The sequence below is a fragment of the Eptatretus burgeri genome, chromosome 12 (genome assembly GCF_056783735.1).
Source record: "Eptatretus burgeri isolate ZD-2024b chromosome 12, Ebu_testis_v1, whole genome shotgun sequence".
NCBI lineage: Eukaryota > Metazoa > Chordata > Myxini > Myxiniformes > Myxinidae > Eptatretus > Eptatretus burgeri.
This window is the reverse complement of record NC_140972.1, coordinates 69,306,257-69,327,064: the sequence shown is the minus strand read 5'-3', so window position 1 is coordinate 69,327,064 and position 20,808 is coordinate 69,306,257. Positions and strand designations below refer to the sequence as shown.

At 41.6% G+C, this 20,808-nt stretch overlaps 1 long non-coding RNA gene across 3 annotated transcripts in view; it reads left to right on the top strand.

Moving 5' to 3' along the window:
• Positions 1-1,541: 1,541 nt before the first annotated feature.
• The window catches only part of LOC147015870 (uncharacterized), a 42,254-nt gene continuing 22,987 nt past the window's right edge, over positions 1,542-20,808 (top strand). The window contains exon 1 of one of the 3 annotated variants that reach the window (XR_015050133.1): positions 1,542-1,737. This is a non-coding gene — a long non-coding RNA (uncharacterized LOC147015870). The remainder of the gene's footprint in view (positions 1,738-20,808) is intronic. The other 2 variants (XR_015050132.1, XR_015050134.1) reach the window with 2 other exon arrangements.

The window sequence follows — 20,808 nt, the reverse complement described above, 5'->3', positions numbered from 1 at the left end:
ACTGACGAAATTTACGGTTTTGTACCCGCCACACATCCACCAGTTTAAACTTTTTGATTAGCTGTGCCAAAGGCCTTGGACTGCGTGGATGAGGCTTACAAGTGTTCCGATTAAGTTGTGGGTTGAGGTTGCAGTTGTAGTCACCCCCCAGACACAACAACATGGTCAAGTCAATGGTGCTTAAAAACTCTGCCAACTTATACAGAAAGGCACCTCTTTCAGAGTTAGCACTAGGACAGTAAACATTAGTCATGCAAATCTTTAGGTTACTTCTGACAAATTGCAGACAGTAAGTAACCTTAACAGATTTCCTTACAAGTTATCGCCAAAGGCTGGAGTCGAGGATGCAACAGTATTGCCACACCAGCCTTGCCCTCAACAAGTGCATTGAGAAAAAAAGACAACCTTTATAGATCCTACACCACTCATCCTCAGAAGACTGATTTGTATGCATCTCCTGCAGCATTAGCACATCAATTTTTTTCACTTTGAAAGAGCTGAAACACCTGGAGGCGACGCACACAACTGCGGCCTCCATTGGTGTTCAGGGACGCTACGTTCATCTCCATTCTGTTAGTTATTCTTGAATCTCTTTACCAGCCCGAGTAACACATTTCCTTAACCTTTGGAATTGAGGATCTGACATGTTAACCTAATAAGGATCACGAATCATACTCCTTGCAGTTTTCATGAAATAATGTAGATTCGGGAAGTAATGTTTGATTTTTTTACGTTTCTTTTCCTGAATGTATTATCCAGGAATTTAATTACATTTTCTTGAGACACTAAGGTTGTGTCGTTTCCCCCCTCATCCTCTTGAGAGCATAAAGCACTGAATTGGGGGGAAGAAAAGGTTTCGTCTGAATCAAGTGCTTCATCTATGGCCTCTCCGATTACTTGTGGAACACTTACTTTTAGCTCAAGAGATCCCATGGGAACAGAAAGTTCTGCCCTGTTTACGGACCCCTCCGAATTTGCCTTGCCCATGTCCTTCCCCTCTACAACCCTTACATCATTATCTGTGAGGGAGGGGTTGACATTTAACTCACAGGGATATTCCCCTTTATCTATTTCTCCATCACTGTCAGACATAGCTGTTCACTCGTCTAAACAAGCTTGGTTATCAGGACAAACACTTCAGACATCCTGAGACACTTCACTATTCTCTGTGTTCCGCTCAGAGTCGGCAAGTGGAGCAAGCGAAGCTTCCACACCCACACACAACTCCGGTACCACCAAGGGGTTTCCGATGTGGGACGTACCTTGAAGGTCCCGCGATCCTGACACGATCTGAACCTTATTCTGCTACTTAGCATCAAAGGCATCAACGTTTGTCCGTTTTTGGCCTTTTTTTCCTGGTGTCCGTAACAGATACCTCCATATCGTCCACACTGTCCTGTACAGTGCATGGTAAAGGAGAGGAAGCAACCACTTTCACTTCCTCGTTTGGTGGGGGTGGATTAATTACGTCACGATCAAACTCCCTCTCCCCAACGCCGGTCGGGGTGGACGAGTCCAACTCGTCACACACCTCAGCCGGATGGTGGGGGGCGGGGGCGAAGCTAGGCTCCCGCCTCACTTCCTCGTTTGGTGGGGGTGGATTAATTACGTCACGATCAAACACCCTCTCCCCAACGCGCGTCGGAGTGGACGAGTCCAACTCGTCACACACCTCAGCCGGTGGGGGGGGGGGGGCGAAGGTCGGCTCCCGCTTCACTTCCTCCCCATCAGTTTGTGGTAAGTAGAAATCGTTCCTCACCGCACCTACACTTTCTTGCGGTGTAACCGCATTGGGACAAACACTTCACGTGCCCGTAAGCTCCACACCCAAAACACGTCATGACCTCTGAGGAGGCAAACATTTTATACTCAAAACCATTGATTTTTACACCGAGTTCAACATTCAGTGTTTTTCCATTTCCAGGTAGTATCATGTAAAGCACTCTTTTAAAAGACATGACGTGTTTAAGTTTATCGCTAACATGACGCATCGGCACCATTGAGATCCTCGACACAACCTTACCGAACTTGTTTAACTGGTTACACAAGTCCTGATTGCTTATAAATGGTGGAATATTATTAATATTAACTTTAACTGTTGGGGCCTGTAAAACGAACACAGAGAGGTAAGTGTTCGGTTCGATGAACAGGCCATGCTAACCACCGTGGCGACCACGTGATCCTCGGACACAAACACCACAAACTTCTTATTCATGCGACAAGCAGCACGAACATTATGTAAACCAACGATGTTACCAATGGCGGAAAGCACATCGATCAGTTCCACCTCACTGGGAGGGAAGTAAAACACATCGTGTTTACGAGTTAATGACTCGAACATGTCAATGCGAAAACGTTCACCCGCCATTCTAACTCAACAGAAACAAGTTGGTAAACTTTACCGAGAGGATAAGGTGTTTCACAAACACCAAGATATCAATCGATTAAAGTCGACAATCAACAAAGAACACGGTCGCAGTGAAAGAGAGAAAAAAAACGCTCCCCCGGCGGCCATGACAGGCCTTCGGCCTACAGTTTTCTCGACACGGGACTGTGAGCTCTGTCTCTCTGTCTCTCTGTCTCTCTGTCTCTCTGTCTCTCTGTCTCTCTGTCTCTTCTCCAGACAGAAAGGAAAGAACACGGGAAAAGTTCACGAGAAGAAAAACGAACACATGGGAAACGAAAAATGGGGAATGTAGAAACGCCAAACAGCACAGCAGACAGGAAATCGTGTCACGGAGCAAGGGGCAGCCATGACAGTACACACAACGTACCAATGGCCAGCGAGAAGCGAGAGAGAAAGAGATATTAGCAGAAAGAATGTTATGCTTAATGAAGAAGAAGAAGAAGAAGAAGAACAACAACAACAAAACACACACACACACAAACACACACACACACACACACACACACACACACACACACACACACACACACACACACACACACACACTGACATTTATTAGTTTAGATGATTAGTATATATTGAAGATACAAGATAGATTTCGGACCCATACTGAGGATGGTTGTCTGATTTCCTCTTTAAGCAGAAACAGTGTGTGGCTCTTGATGGTGGCCTTTTCGCAATACAGAGTCGAGGCTCATGGGAGAGCGAGAACAGAGTGGATTAGGACGCAACTCAACCAAATTGACAGTATAAGGAGTAGGGGAATGCACAAAGGTAGGGTTGAAGCACAAAATAGAGGCAGATATCAAAGATAAGGGAAGTGAGGAAGAATGGGGACTGGGGGAGGATACAGGGGATGGAAAAATTGATACAGAAGCAAATTCTCAAGAAGGAAAATAGGAAAGTTGGAAGGAAATGAGCTCGGAGAGAGTTAACAGGGGTAGAAAAGACAATGGTTTTGGATGGAGGGAAGAATGGAGGGATGGGGTGATGAAAAAAAAAAAACCTGGAGGGAAGAATGTGATTGAAGATAATGTGGAAGTTGATTCCACAAGTGGGAGAAAAGAGGAACAAATGAGTGGAGGTGAGCAGTGATTCTGGATTTTGAGAGTTTCACCAAAAGGGGGGTTGTTAACAGAATTTGTACACCCTACAAAATTCTAGGGGGGGGCAAAGCATGGAGAGGGCAGAGGTTGCAAGACCATAAAAGAGGGGTAGAAGTCATAGTTACGACCAACCTGTCTGCAATGGCGAAGTGATAGGCCCAGGGACTCAGCTTCATCTCCGGAGATTCCAATAAACTTGAAGGCCTTGGTTTCCAATGCATCAAGCTGAGCAAAATGTGAGGCAGGAGAGCCAGCCCAGAGGGGAGAACAGTACTCCATAAAGCTATGGATGAAGACCTTGTAAGTGGATAAGAGTAGTGCAGGTGTGCCAAGAAAAGACTTTGCATGGCAGAAGATGCCCAGTCGGTGACTGGCTTTGAAGGCCAGCTTGGAGGTGTGGTTTTACCAAGAAAGATCATGGCTGATAGTGAGGCCCCAAGGTTTGAGTGACTGAACTTTTCCCTTCAGGCTCAGGTTCCAAAAGGCAACATATTTGGGTCCATGATATTCATGATCAATATGAATGATCTATCTCATTCCCTTGAAACCAGCATTAACATTTTGCTGACAACTCCACCATGTGCGGCATGGTACATCACTCCTCTGAAAGGCCAACGACTGTGCAATCCCTTTCATCAGACCTTGGGAATATCGACTGCCGGTCAGCTCCTTGGCACACGACATTCAATGCTGGCAAGTCACATGCTTTCACAAATCTCTTCACAAGGATCTGTAATTAAACTGTCCAATCCACTGCTCTAGACAGTCACTGGAAGTGATGCAATGCTTGGAACTCATTGGCCTATCTGCAATAAACTTGCGAGGTAAGACCATATCTCCAAACTGGAATCAAAGACTCTGCCACCTGAACATTCACCATACAGTTATTTAGGCATTCCTGAGCTGCACAAAGCTCATCACGGTTTTCATTCTGAACTTCATGCAGTATCACTCGTCAATCTGGGCTCGTGCTCTGCTTCTCATTTTGCTCCTCTTCAGGTGGTCGAAAACAAGATCTTCCATTCCATAGGAATCTCAAGGCTGGAGTCAGATACACAAGGACTGTCACAAACCAATTGGGGCCACGTTGGTAGGCTCCATTCTTTGAAAGCTCACATCTGGCCTTGCCCCTGTTGGCCTCTCCTACCTCAAAAGCCACGCCTGTTCACCCTGCCCAAGTCCAGGCTGGTTGCCACTTGCATTCATTCATTCATCCTGTATTTTCTCGATTGCAGAATAGTCTCACTGCATCCATTATTCAGTCCTCCCAAATTAAGTTTTCGGAATATCCTGCTAATCATCACCTCACTGATGCACATCCATGTTTTCTTCTTCACACACTGGTTCTTTCCCATGATTTTCCTCTTTGGGCCATTGGTATTTATTACCTCCATCAACTATGGTGAAGAAGGCTATGTTTTCACCCCTTTCTGTCTGTTTGTTTGTTACTTGCAAATTCGAAGATTTTTCAAGTATATTGGTCAGTCGATTTTGTTATTCTGTCTGTCTGTTTGTCTGTCTGTTTATCGCTTGCAGGTCATAATTTTTAAATTGATCTTCATGAAAGTTCACCACATGGTACAGTTTCTCATAAGAAAGAAGCCTATTGTTTTTCAAGTCAAAAGGTCGACATTTGAGGTGAGTTTTCGAAAATCCTCAATTTTCATCCGATTGACTTGAAACTTGAAGAGGATTTATATTTCAGATCACTGAATTCAACGAGCCAATTATTTTTGAGGTCAACAGAGACGAAAATGTCAACATAGGACCAAGGTCAACAACAAAGGTGGTATATCTAAAATTTTCAATTTTCATCTGATTGACTTGAAATTTGAAGAGGATTTATTTTCAGGTCACTGATTTCAATGGTGGGATTGCGCAGCAATAGGTGGGATAGAATTCAACATTTTTAGCTCACCTGCACTCTCGTCCCGTGGGCTTATGCGATCAGCAGTGTCTGTAGGTAAGTCATTGAGAAAGTCTATGAACACTTTAGTCATTATCCCTGAAACAAAACATAATTTTGATGAAACTTGGCCACAAGCTTCATATCGGAAGACTAATGAAGGTGTGTTGACTGCACCAAAATCTGTGCGCATTAAAATGCTAAAAATTTACTGTCCTAACCTACAGGGGTGTTGCATCAGTAGCACAGCCATGCCCTCAACCAAAAACATGACATGTAACATGTAAAAGCATGACCTGTAAACATGGAAAAACATGACCTCTAACCTGAAAAAACATGAGCTGTAACCTGAAAAAACATGACCTTTAACCTGTAAAAACATTAGCTGTAAAGATGTGAAAACATGATCAGTAACCTGTACAAGCCTGACCTGTAAATAGTAAAAACATTACCTTCAAACTGTAAAAAAGATGACCTGTAAAGACGTGAAAACATGATCTGTAACCTGTACAAACCTGAATTGTAAATAGTAAAAACATTACCTGTAAACTGCAAAAAACATGACCTACAAAGATGTGAAAACAGGATCTGTAACCTGTAAAAGCCTGACCTGTAAATAGTAAAATCATTACCTTTAAACTGTAAAAAACATGATCTGTAAAGATGTGAAAAAATGATCTGTAACCTGTACAAACCTGACCTGTAAATAGTAAAAACATGACCTTTAACCTGTAAAAACATGACCTGTAAAGATGTGAAAACATGATCTGTAACCTGTACAAACCTGACCTGTAATAGTAAAAACATGACCTTTAACCTGTAAAAACATGACCTGTAAAGATGTGAAAACATGATCTGTAACCTGTACAAACCTGACCTGTAAATAGCAAAAACATTACCTTTAACCTGTAAAAAACATGACCTGTAAAGATGTGAAAACATGATCTGTAACCTGTACAAACCTGAACTGTAAATCGTAAAAACATGACCTTTAACCTGTAAAAATATGACCTGTAAAGATGTGAAAACATGATCTGTAACCTGTACAAACCTGACCTGTAAATCGTAAAAACATGACCTTTAACCTGTAAAAACATGACCTGTAAAGATGTGAAAACATGGTCTGTAACCTGTACAAACCTGACCTGTAAATAGCAAAAACATGACCTTTAACCTGTAAAAACATGACTTGTAAAGATGTGAAAACATGATCTGTAACTTGTACAAACCTGACCTATAAATAGTAAAAACATTACCTTTAAACTGTAAAAAAACATGAGCTGTAAAGATAGGAAAACCTGAGCTGTAACCTCTGAAAACAAAACCTGTAAAGATGTGAAAACATGATCTGTAACATGTACAAACCTGACCTATAAATAGTAAAAACGTGACCTTTAACCTGTAAAAAAAAACATGACCTGCAATGATGTGAAAACATGACCTGTAAAGATGTGAAAACATGAGCTGTAACCTGTACAAACCTGACCTGTAAATAGTAAAAACATTACCTTTAACCTGTAAAAAACATGACCTGTAAAGATGTGAAAACATGATCTGTAACCTGTACAAACCTGACCTGTAAATAGTAAAAACGTGACATTTAACCTGTAAAAAACATGACCTGCAATGATGTGAAAACATGACCTGTAAAGATGTGAAAACATGATCTGTAACCTGTACAAACCTGACCTGTAAATAGTAAAAACGTGACCTTTAACCTGTAAAAAACATGACCTGCAATGATGTGAAAACATGACCTGTAAAGATGTGAAAACATGAGCTGTAAGCTGTACAAACCTGACCTGTAAATAGAAAAAACGTGACCTTTAACCTGTAAAAAACATGACCTGCAATGATGTGAAAACATGAGCTGTAAAGATGTGAAAACATGATCTGTAACCTGTACAAACCTGACCTGTAAATAGTAAAAACGTGACCTTTAACCTGTAAAAAACATGACCTGCAATGATGTGAAAACATGACCTGTAAAGATGTGAAAACATGAGCTGTAAGCTGTACAAACCTGACCTGTAAATAGTAAAAACGTGACCTTTAACCTGTAAAAAAAACATGACCTGCAATGATGTGAAAACATGACCTGTAAAGATGTGAAAACATGAGCTGTAACCTGTACAAACCTGACCTGTAAATAGTAAAAACATTACCTTTAACCTGTAAAAAACATGACCTTTAACCTGTAAAAAACATGACCTGTAAAGATGTGAAAACATGATCTGTAACCTGTACAAACCTGACCTGTAAATAGTAAAAACATGACCTTTAACCTGTAAAAAACATGACCTGCAATGATGTGAAAACATGACCTGCAAAGATGTGAAAACATGAGCTGTAACCTGTACAAACCTGACCTGTAAATAGTAAAAACATTGCCTTTAACCTGTAAAAAACATGACCTGTAAAGATGTGAAAACATGATCTGTAACCTGTACAAACCTGACCTGTAAATAGTAAAAACGTGACCTTTAACCTGTAAAAAACATGACCTGCAATGATGTGAAAACATGACCTGTAAAGATGTGAAAACATGAGCTGTAACCTGTACAAACCTGACCTGTAAATAGTAAAAACATTGCCTTTATCCTGTAAAAAACATGACCTGTAAAGATGTGAAAACATGATCTGTAACCTGTACAAGCCTGACCTATAAATAGTAAAAAAGTGACCTTTAACCTGTAAAAAAAACATGACCTGCAATGATGTGAAAGCATGACCTGTAAAGATGTGAAAACATGAGCTGTAAACATGTAAAAACATAACCTGTAAACATGTATAAACATGACCTGGAAAGATGTAAATTCATGACCTGTAAACATGTAAAACGTGAAAACCTCTAACCTGAAAAAAACATGAGCTGTAACATGAAAAAACATGACTTGTAAAGATGTGAAAACATGATCTATAACCTGTACAAACCTGACTTGTAAATCGTAAAAACATGACCTTTAACCTGTAAAAAACATGAGCTGTAAAGATAGGAAAACCTGAGCTGTAACCTCTGAAAACAAAACTTGTAAAGATGTGAAAACATGATCTGTAACATGTACAAACCTGACCTGTAAATAGTAAAAACGTGACCTTTAACCTGTAAAAAAACATGACCTGCAATGATGTGAAAACATGACCTGTAAAGATGTGAAAACATGAGCTGTAACCTGTACAAACCTGACCTGTAAATAGTAAAAACATTACCTTTAACCTGTAAAAAACATGACCTGTAAAGATGTGAAAACATGGTCTGTAACCTGTACAAACCTGACCTGTAAATAGTAAAAACGTGACCTTTAACCTGTAAAAAACATGACCTGCAATGATGTGAAAACATGAGCTGTAAACATGTAAAAACATAACCTGTAAACATGAATAAACATGACCTGGAAAGATGTAAATACATGACATGTAATCATGTAAAACGTGACCTCTAACCTGAAAAAAAACATGAGCTGTAACCTGAAAAAACATGACTTGTAAAGATGTGAAAACATGATCTATAACCTGTACAAACCTGACTTGTAAATCGTAAAAACATGACCTTTAACCTGTAAAAAGCATGACCTGTAAAGATGTGAAAACATGACCTGTAAAGATGTGAAAACAGGATCTATAACCTGTACAAACCTGACTTGTAAATCGAAAAAACATGACTTTTAACCTGTAAAAACATGACCTGTAAAGATGTGAAAACATGACCTGTAAAGATGTGAAAAGATGAGCTGTAACCTCTAATAACATGACCTTTAAACATGTCAAAACATGACCTGTAAACCAAGCAAATTATTTCGAGGTCAGCATGGACCAAAAGGTCAACATCGGCCCAAGGTCAACAACTGAAGTCGAATTTCTAAAATTGTCAATTTTCATCCGATTGACTTGAAATTTTAAGAAGGGTTTCACATTTGGTCATTAAATTCAACCACCAATTATTTTTAAGGTCAAATTTGTTTGATGGATTTTGCAAGTATCATGCTCTGCACGACGTCTTCTTGTTTGTCTGTTTGTTTGTTTGTGTGTGTGCAGGATATCTCAAAAAGGTGTGGACAGATCCGGTTGAAATTTTGTGAATCGATTCAGTGTATGATAAGGATGAACTCTTTCGATTTTGGTGAAGATCCAGATACGGATCCGACTACTAGAGTTTTTTTTCAGTGATTCTTCACCATTGAGAGATAGGGCTCAGAAATGATATATAGCACGATATATCAAAAAGTTGTGGATGGATTAGGACGGAACTTTCTGGACAGGTTGAGTGTGTGGCAACAAGGACGAATTACTTCGATTTTGGAGAAGACCTGAATACGAGAATTATTTAATTTTTAAAGTGATCCTTCACCATTGAGAGATAGGGCCAATAACGATATAATCCTGCATAGCATGATATTTCGAAAATGTATTAGGCCTGATATGTTCTCGTGGATCAGACATTGTGTGGCAGGGGAATGCACTCTCCAGAGTGCCCTTCGAGTTGTTTGTGTTATGCTTCCTCTCTCCCCTTTTTTTGTTTATATTACCCTCCCCTCCATCCCTATACATGCCCTTTGGTTGTCCGTAAACCTGCTGCTCTTTGTTGTTTAGCTCAGGCATGAGCTGATACGGTTCTCTCGAAAAAATGGCTTATATCCACCAATTGTCTCTCTCTCTCTCTCTCTCTCTCTCTCTCTCTCTCTCTCTCTCTCTCTCTCTCTCTCTCTCTCTCTCTCTCTCTCTCTCTCTCTCTCTCTCTCTCTCTCTCTCTCTCTCTCTGTCTCTCTGTCTCTCTGTCTCTCTGTCTCTCTGTCTCTCTGTCTCTCTGTCTCTCTGTCTCTCTGTCTCTCTGTCTCTCTGTCTCTCTCTGTGTCTCTGTCTCTCTCTCGTAAAGAATTCCAGTAGCACTCGACTATGACAGACCTCGAGTTAGTTGACTTTAATGTATCAAGACTTGGGTTGAGTTTTGATTTTCAAGGTTGAATAAATCGTTATATCTCACGACTCAGGAACTCATACTCGTATCAAATGTCGTCGTATGTCAACATCCTACCATACTGGATTCTGATTATTTCTTCCACACTCCAGAACTTTACTATACTTCGAACCACATAATTATCTGTTGCAGTGCTTTGAAGGCATTGTCAACCAGCAACTCATTTACCAACACGGTTTGACCTTTTTTGAACAGTCTCTTTCTGAAAAAAAGGACTCATCTCTCAACTCCGAACCATACAAAAAATGTCTTCAAGTTCATCTCAGCCAGACAACCTGTGGTCTGAATGGTCCTATGTTTTCAGTATAGATGCATGTAAATTATTTTTCTCAATTTTATATAAATCCTTACAGATCCTTGATCCTGAAATCTTTATCAAAGGTGCTTCCCAAGCTTTTTGGCATTCATAGAAGTGTGCCATCTGTATCATAGAGCAGTTTTCCCAAAATGCTTTATGAGCAAAGAGGATGCATGGTAATTGCAGGCCAAGGTCGGGAATAGTACAGCTGTTTCATTTGTTTCAGGCAGGTGTGTAATATAAGCAATTAATGATGCTTAACAGCTGAAACTTTGAGACTCTCAAACCCACATGGGTATGTGCAATGGCCAATGTAGTTTTCTTCACAAAATCATTTTGCTAAGCAATAAACTGTGAACTTTAATTATGGGAATTATATCAATTTAAACAAAATAATATATCCAGGGCTATAGAAATTGATAAATATTCCGGATTTATGCGCATTTTCTGGAGTTGTTAATCCCACACCCTCCCTGGAGGGCATCAGGGTGTCCACAACTGGCTGTGAGCATTTCCGTAGCAAAGATTATTCTGGACGGGTCACTACACTATCGCAGGGTTCTGCTGAAGTACCTCTCAAGGCTGGAATTCATTTATTTATTTTGCCAGTGCACTGGAACACAATGGCTGACTTTAAAATGGTACCATGGGATTTTCTTTCTCATCCATTAGTAAATACCCACTGAAGGGACAACTTACATTCCCCTCCAACGGATGGCTTACTCATTGGATGATGCAGTGCCCTGCCTGTAATATACTTAGATGCTTGTTATCCCATTCCGCCACAGTGTGAGATGGGGTTTTACAATCGTGTGTGTGTGTGTGTGTGTGTGTGTGTGTGTGTGTGTGTGTGTGTGTGTGTGTGTGTGTGTGTGTGTGTGTGTGTGTGTGTGTGTGTGTGTGTGTGTGTGTGTGTGTGTGTGTGTGTGTGTGTGTGTGTGTGTGTGTGTGTGTGTGTGTGTGTGTGTGTGTGTGTCCAGGCTGTAACTTTGTTTTACCATTTGAACTTTTGTCATCAAATCTTCAACAAAACTTTGAGAATATGAAGAAGCAAAATTCATAATTTGGTCAGAAGGTCAAAGGTCAGTGTCACATAAAATCCACAATTTTCATCAAATTCATCTGAAATTTTAATTATCATTTGACCTTTTGTAAGCCTTAACTTTTTTTAGCATTCGAGCTTTTGTCATAGATTTTGAACAAAGCTTTATTATGAGAATATGGGGAAGACAAATTAAGAATTTGCTCAAAAGACCAAAGGTCAATGGTACCGTTTAGCATACGGAAGAAGACAAAATCCGAATAGAAAAAGGATGGGCTTTGCATTTTTAGATGCTTTCTCGTTACCTCCGCTACCGAAAGTGGACGGAGGATATGTTTTCACCTCTGTCTATCTGTCTATTTCTTGGCAAAATTTTATTTTTCTTTTGACAAGTATATTGATCACTTCCGTTTGTCTGTCTGCTCACCTTTAATCAAATACAGGTCACAATTTAAAACCGATATTCATGAAACTTCACCAAATGGTGGACTTGGTGGTCCAATGGAATCGTATTTATTTTTGAGGTCAAAATGTCAAAGGTCCACAAATTTTATCAAATTTCTAAATCCTCAATTTTCATCAAATTGACTTGAAATTTCAAGAGGATTTGCATATCAAGTCACTGAATTCAACGACCAATTATTTTTGAGTCGGCCAAAAAGTCAACATAGGCCAAGTTTCAAAAATTGTCAATTTTCAACCGATTGATTTGAAAATTAAACAGCAAATGCATAGTGCATTACTGAATTGAGAAACCAACTATTTTTGAGGTCAAAAGCTCAAAGGTCAAGCTGCTAAAATCCTCAATTTTCATCCGATTGACTTGAAATTTGAAGGATTTATATTTCAGGTCACTGAATTCAACTAGCCAATTATTTTTGAGGTCAACATCGACCAAAAGGTCATCATAGGCCAAAGGTCAACAACTAAGCTGGTATTTATAAAATCCTCAATTTTCATTTCATGGACATGAAATTTGAAGGAGTTGCATATATAGTCATTGAATTCAACCACCAATTATTTTTTTAGGTCAAATTTGTTTTACGGATTTCACAAGTATCATGCTGTGCATGACATATTTCTTGTTTGTTTGTTTGCTTACAATATATCTCAAAAAGTTGTCAACGGATTCGGATGAAATTTGGTAGAGAGCTTGGGTACGTGACAAGGCCGAAATGATTACATTTTGATGAAGATCCAGATCAGGATCAGCGACCGAGAATTTTAAAGTGATTTTTCACCAATGAGAGATTGGGCCAAAAACGACATATTGCAGGATATCTCAAAAGTTTCGGACGGATTCTGACGAAACTTGGTGGATGAGTTGGTGGGTGACAAGAAGAAGCCGATTAAATTTTATTTCAGGTACGAATCCAGATCCGGCCTATCCGTGGGATACAAAATGTAAACTAATCAGCTTGGCGGAGGTATACGCTCTACCAAGTGCCCTTCGAGTTTATAGTCAGTTTTGGAATCAAAACCAGGATAGATGATGTTACGATTAGTCCCAAAACTGGAATAGCAAGTGTAAGATTTTCTGCTGCAGGGTTGCTGGCAGCTTAAACTGAAGGAATACAATGATGTCCTCAGATTACCTTACAGTCTGTGTCTTCCTTTCAATGCATGTCAATTGTCTGCATGAAAACGGCCTGGAAGACTCGATTGTTTTCCTTCTTTTAGCACCCATTGATGTCTTTCTGAAGATTCGTGAGCAAAATTTCTTTCACTTGTTTTTTTTTTGGATAATGCCATTATGTAAAATCATATAATGTCTGCAGATGATGCAGTCATCTTTGCAGAGACTTTAGACATCCTTTTGGGGGCCCTCGAGGTGCTGAATGAGGAGTCGGAGCCGCTGGGATTACGGGTTTCTTGGGTCAAAACTAAGATCCAGGCTTTCGGTGACATCTTGGATGCTGCTGTCCTGTCTGTGTCTGTTTGTGGTGAGGATGTTGAGGTCGTGGAGAGATTCACTTACCTTGGCAGTGATATTCATGTCTCTGCTGGCTGCGAGTCAGAGGTCAATAGACGTCTAGGTCGGGCCTGGGGAGTCATGGATTCACTGGATCATGGGGTGTGGCGCTGCCAGTACCTGTGCGGGAGGACGAAAGTCCGAGTCTTCAGGTCCTTGGTACTTCCAGTCTTGCTCTATGGGTGCGAGACTTGGACTCTGACCAAGGATCTGAGATGTAGACTTAATTCCTTTGGTACCAGGTCTCTTCAGAGAATCCTTGGCTATCGCTGGTCGAATTTTGTGTCCAACGAGCGGTTGCTGAGAGAGACTCGGATGAGATTTGTTACCTGCATAATCCGTGAGTGTCAGTTGCGGCTGTATGGACATGTGGCTCGTTTTCCTGACGCTAATCCTGCTCACCAGATTCTCTCAGCGAGGGAGTCTCATGAGTGGAGGAGGCCAGTGGGCCGACCACGTTCCTCGTGGTTGCAGCAGGTTGACCATCATCTCAAGGAGATGGGGATGGGCCTGGCATCTGCCTGGGGGATGGCCAGACGGAGGCCCCTGGAGTACCGGCGGAAAGTGGACGCAGCAACGTGCTGTTCTGGCACATGCTACCATACCTGACCTGATATAATGTCGCTATATTAAACTATCTGGTTGAGGAAAAAGAGGGAAAGAAATCCCTCCCCCCCCCCACCATCTCTCAACTGTATGAGTCATATTGGGGTGAACAAAAATAATTCAGATAAAAATTTCAGTTTACTTTGCATTTGTTTCAAGCTCCTCACAGAATCACTTACAGTGGGCATTTCATATACTTGTTTTTTCTTATATGGATATTGCATCTCAGTCCTGGAGCCTTTTGAATTCCCTATGTACATCTTTCTCTTCAAGTGCTTCACCTGTATTGAATTTTAAAATTATTTATCTCCATCCTTTTCCCTCAATCTCTTCTGGGCAGCCTGCCTTCCAAATAAGCACATTATTCGATACAGTCCACTCTTTATCTACAACCCCAAAGGAATCAGCTTGACATCCTGTATATAAACTTGCATAACAGAATCAACAAAGTTCACTGGAAAAGTCAAATTTGTAGCATTATCATGGCAAGACAATTTGAATGAAGCTTTGTGGTCTTTCAAGGCTAATTAAGTCAGGCTTGCTGAGCTAGCAGCCATATGTAAAAAAAGTGAGTGTAATATGCAGTTATGAGCCTGGATGTCCTTACACTGTCATCAAGTGTGGCATTAAGCATATGGGACAGAGTCTCAATTAATTTTCCTGCACAAAAGTTTCATGCAATGCAGAGAGAAGCCTGGATGTACAGCTGGTAATGCCAAGCAATATAAAGAGTAATTTAATCATGTCCCTAGAGTCAACAGACACTGATCCTTTCATCTGCTGCTTTGTGACACTACTTGTTCCTCAGAAAAATAGATCTTGAGGACGTGGGTTGAGTCTTCTTTTGAGGGTAATGATGCATCTGGTGACAATTTTGTAAGTTGCTGGAGACACACCTGTGTAATGCTTTGGATAGTCCACTGATGGATAAACCAGAATTCAGTTTTGTAATTTTTTAATGCATTCAAATCGGTATGCCAAAGGAATTATTAGTAAACTATAATGAATAAGAGAGCAGGCATATTATCTGTGATTATTAGCTATAAGTTTGCTCTCCGTCTGTCCGTCTGTCTGTCCATCTGTCCGTCCCATCTGTGGTTTTTCAGACTTTTTCTCATACACTTGAACACATTTAACTGAAACTTGGCACATGGCTTTATTATGATAAGTTACAGAAAAAGTTCGCGTTTCAGGGTGTTTCTTCAATTTTTCTTAGAGTTATGCCCTTTTTTGACTTAGACAATATCACAATGTACATAGTTCAGTATTCAGCTGCTCTGACTCCACCCCACTGCTTTACACTCATTGGCTGTACAGCTGGCCTGACTGCACCCCAATTAAAATCATGCGCCACCATTCCATAAAACAGCACATATCGGCAGTCCTCTGGCCTTAGGCCTGGGTATTAGTTCATGGCCCAGTCCAATTGGAATGATCCCAGGTATATAACCATGATGTATTATATATCCAAATAAGCCATACGCATGTTTTTGCTTAATGTCTGTACATCCGGGTTTTTTTTACTAGAAGCACCCGCTCCCTAAGGGAGCTGTCAAGGGGGTCATGCTATTATATTTATGCCTATTTTACTCCAAGGGGTCCCAGGATTACACACCCAAAAATGGTTGCGATCGGTTCAGCCATTTAGCAATACCTGGGAACAGACAGACAGACAGACGGTGAATTATATTATTATTTTTGCAAATGCAAATCCTCTCCTCAAATGCAAATATGCAAATTGCTCTTCAAAAATTATTATTTTTGGCACCAAACATGCCGTTATACAATGCCCAAATAATTGTACACCGCTCCTTCCCAATTCCATATCCAGGTGATTCATGATGCCATCACCGGGTGTCGAAGGAAAGGGAGTTTTCAGTTTTTGGGTGGTCGCTAGACTAGCGTTATCGGGTGGTCACTAGACTACCGTTATTCTCAGGTTTTCCGTCTGTCTGTTTGTATGTAATGGACAGCTATGGAGGCCAGAGGAGTCAACCGATTTTGATGAAACTTCACTGGTAGGTTCATAGCAGGATCTAGTTGTATGCTTTTGAGCACAGTTGCTATGGACGCCACCGTTGCCTAGCAACGGGACTTTGAATTTTTTGAAAAAATCCGAAAAATATTAATATATATATTTTTTTCGAAAATAAAAAAATCAGGTTCCGCGCTTTTATGCGCACTATAATCAACCTTTTTGTCAAAAAATTTCAGCCCGATCCGTCAAAAACTGTATGACTAGTATGCAATTATATAGCGACCACCCATGTCGCCTACCGGCTTGTCACTCTGTTTGTTTGTTTGTCAGGGCGATATCTCAGCCATCCTTTTAGGTAAGAAGCTGAAACATTGGGAGAAAAGTGAAGATGTGCTTTGGCAAAAGCGATATTATATATTTTTTGATTAATCAATCAATTGACTCATTACTTAATTATTATCGATTGCTTAATCATTTATTTATTTTATTTCTCATGCTGGCAATATATCAGGCACCTTTTGAGCTTGGAAGCTGATATTTGGACATGACAGTGACCATACCAAGAGATTTGGCTATGAAGAGCATTTTTGATTTATTGGTTAATCAATTAATCGATTAATTATTTTCTTTCTTGCTTGCTTTCTGGGCAATATCTCAGCCATCCTTTGAGCGAGGAAGCTGAAATTTGGGGGACAAAAGTGAAGATATGCTTTGGTGTACAAAAAAGAAAGGGATTTAAAATATTTTTGATTAATCAATTAATTGATTTGTTACGCAATTATTATCGATTTTTTAATTAGTTATTTGGTTTATTTCTCATCCTGGCAATATCTCAGGCACCTTTTGAGTGAGGAAGCTAATATTTGTACACGACAATGAACAAGTAATTTGGCTATAAAGGGTATTTTATGATATCTATTCATTAATCAGCCTGCCTGCCTGCCTGATTAATCAGCTCAGCCTGTCATCCTTCCGAGGTCGGCAAAATGAGTACCAGTGTTCTGGTAAGGAGGACACTGCATCAGCGGCATAGCCGCGTCCCAACCAATGATGCAACCAGCAGCCACAGGCTGCACTCGATAGAGAGAATCAATTATTTTTTTATTTTTCAATTAATTGCTTAATTTTCAAAAAGTTACAGATTCGGATGAAGCAATGGTGGTTTAGGTATACTATTCGCCAATTGATAAAGAAATTAATTATTTTACGATTATTATTTATTTATTTTAATTCTGCAATTCATGAACTAATCAATCAATTGCTGTACACCGCTCCCTCCCAATTCTGACTCCGTGTGCCACGCGCTGGAGGATTTGTTATTTATTTATTTATTTGTCACGGAGGCAGTGTACTATTAATGTACCACTACTTGTTTTTAATCTTGTTTGTTTGTTTGTTTGTTTGTCCGGGCAATATCTCAGGCATCCTTTGAGCAAGGAAGCTGAAATTTGGGGACAAAAGTGAAGATGTGCTTTGGCAAATGGTATTTTTTTATTTTTGATGAATCAATTAATTGATTAATTACTTAATTATTAACGATTTATTCATGATTTATTTATTATAATTCAGACCCTGGCAAGAACTCATGCATATTTTGACCTCGGAAGCTTATATTTGGACATGACAGTGACCAAGTGATTTGGCTATAAAGGGCATTTTTGATTTATTAATTAATCAATTTATCGATTTATTTTTCATTTTTCGATAAAACACTTAATTTTCAAAAAGTTACAGATTCAGATGAAACAGTTGTGGTTTTGGTAAGCCATTCGGTAATGATTGAGAAATTAATTATTTTACGATTATGATTTATTTATTATATTTATGCAATTAATAAATCAATTATTGTACACTGCTCACTCCCGATTCCGACTCTATGTGCTGCAAGACGGCGACGCCGGGTGCCGATGGTACCCTGGCGATGTTATGCACTGGAGGATTGTTATTCATTTACGAGGAAATACCACCTGTCGCTTCGCTGATGGGAATACTAAATGGGGGGGAGGAAAGAGGGGGGAAGTGGGAGAGAGAGTGGGGAGAGAGGAGGGAGGGGTTGAGGAGGGGTGGGGGAAGGGAAGACAGTGTGAGGTGGGGCGTTAGTTACTGCCCAGACGCGTCCAGAGACAAACATGACCCGGATGCGTCTGGGGCCAAGCTGGCCAGAGACAAAATGCTGCCAGCAAGTAAGTGAAATTTCAAGACCTCTGAGGGGGGTGAGCACACTATAAAGCAGCTTATTGTGGGGATGCGGTATTGTTGTGGGCTGGGGTGCGGTGGTGATAAACGACCACTAGGTGGAGCAGTAGAGCAGTCTCCCACCGAACACCCGGAATTTAGGTCGTGACTCTCGGAAAACTCCGAAAGGTCACGGGTCACTTAAAGACCATGATTTCCAATTCTCTGACGGTGTGGGGTCAGGACAATAGCCAAATTTCAATATACCTAAATACCCACGTCAGCAAATTACCGGGGAAGTCACACCCTCGGCTGACTTTGTAAGAACCGAGTCGCTGTTACTGACTCGGATCCGGCATAACTGAGCAGAAGTTACCAAAGTCGCGCCGGACCAAATGAACGATTTACGGCACCGACGGCCTCACCAATTCTCAATATACACCATGCTGGGTCAATGGGAGAAAGCACAGAAAACAAGCTGGTACATTTAACACGGGGATTTATTTATAAACAATAATCGGGGAGGGGAGAACACAAACAGCAGAGTTATCTGAATAAAAGAAATGCAGGCAATGTACAGTGAGTGAAAAGCACTTAACAGTTCCTCTTAAAAGACTGGCGCCACACACACACACACACACACACACACACACACACACACACACACACACACACACACACACACACACACACACACACACATACACACACACACACACACACACACGCACGCACACCCAAAGAAATGGTGGCCGCGGCCTTTATTTGGCCCTTTAGCTTGGGAGGGAAAGGCGAGCTGAGGGCAGGAGCCTATTCTTGCACCTGTCCACCCCGTGCGGTCTGGTCGAGCTTGTCCGGTGGTGGGATTCAAACCTGCTGCCACAACGCAGCACCAAGCACCAGGGACCAGGAACGACGCAATGGATGCCAGCCAGCATGGGAACGGACCAGATGAGACGAGACGCCAGCAGACAAGATGAGGCTTCTTCTCTTTCTCCTTCCTTTTTTCTTCTCGACGGCTCGCCACCTACTCTTATCCTTCCCCTTCCCCGCGGGTCGAGGGAACCGCTCTGAGGGACTCACTTCCAGATTGGATGAGGGGTTGTCGGGCGACTAGTGACCGCCCCTCATTGGTTGGGCCGAACACTCCATCTGGCTAAAGCGGAGCCAGCCCTGAGGTGATGAGCTTCCCTGATTGGACAAGGGGTGGTGTGGTGGGAGGGGCAACGACCACCCTCCCCCCATGTGTGTCTGGGAACCCAGACGGAACAACAGGGGAGCACCCTATTCTCCATCCGCTTTTGTAGCGGGGAGGGGCAACCTCGGGTAGGCTGTCAGGCTGACCGCCGTCGATTGGACGAACTCACGGTGGGCGGAGGGAACCTCACCCCTGTACGTGTCTGAGAACCCAGACGGAACAACCAGGGGAGCACCCTATTCTCCATCCACCTTTGTAGCTGGGAGGGACGATCTCGGGTCGGCTGTCGGGCCGGCCACCGTCGATTGGACAGGCTCACGGTGGACGGAGGGAACCTCACCCCTGTACGTGACATGCTGCACGTGGGCGTTGGATGGTGATGGTGCAAAAACAAGGATGATTGAAGATTTAAAAAAAAACCTGACTGTAAAAGTAACTCATAGCGCACACATGTAATTAACCCATTAGACAGAAGGATGGGACCCTGACTATAAACACATACTTATCGAAATAACTGAACTGCGTGGGCTGCTGTCTGTCTGTGTGTGTGCAAATGGCTTCCAGATTCGTAACAGTATCAATAGCTACAGGAAGAGATCCTTGCAAAGGATGACGAACGCTGGACAGAGCCTTGGAAATAAGTAAGGCACATGAGGCCTCTGTCACCCACATGCAGCAATTAATCCAGACCCAACATGTAACTAATTTCGTCCACACCATTGGACAGCACTGAAAAGAGTGCTGCTTCTGTGGAAGACAACATCCACCACATCCCCACCACCGATACCCAGCATGGGGCTCAACTTGCAAAGCAGGCGGGAAGCAAAACCACAGGAAGGCCATTTGCCACTCGAGATCTAGGCAAGAACAAGGTCGGCAGACAATCTGCCCAAAGACCAGAGGGCACAAATCCTTCTCCCAAAAGCCCATTCACACCCTGGCAAGAGATGAAGAACCTGACAGGGACTGCGCTATGTTGATCTTCACCACCATTAAAATTCACAGCCGGATCATCGATTCCCGGCAAGAGATTTCACTGACTTGGCCATTTCACGACCTGACTGAGCTGGTGTTCACTCCCTGAGGGTCAAGCTCGACACTTGTGCAGAAGGCAATACCTTGCCCCTTCATCCTTCCGAGGTCGG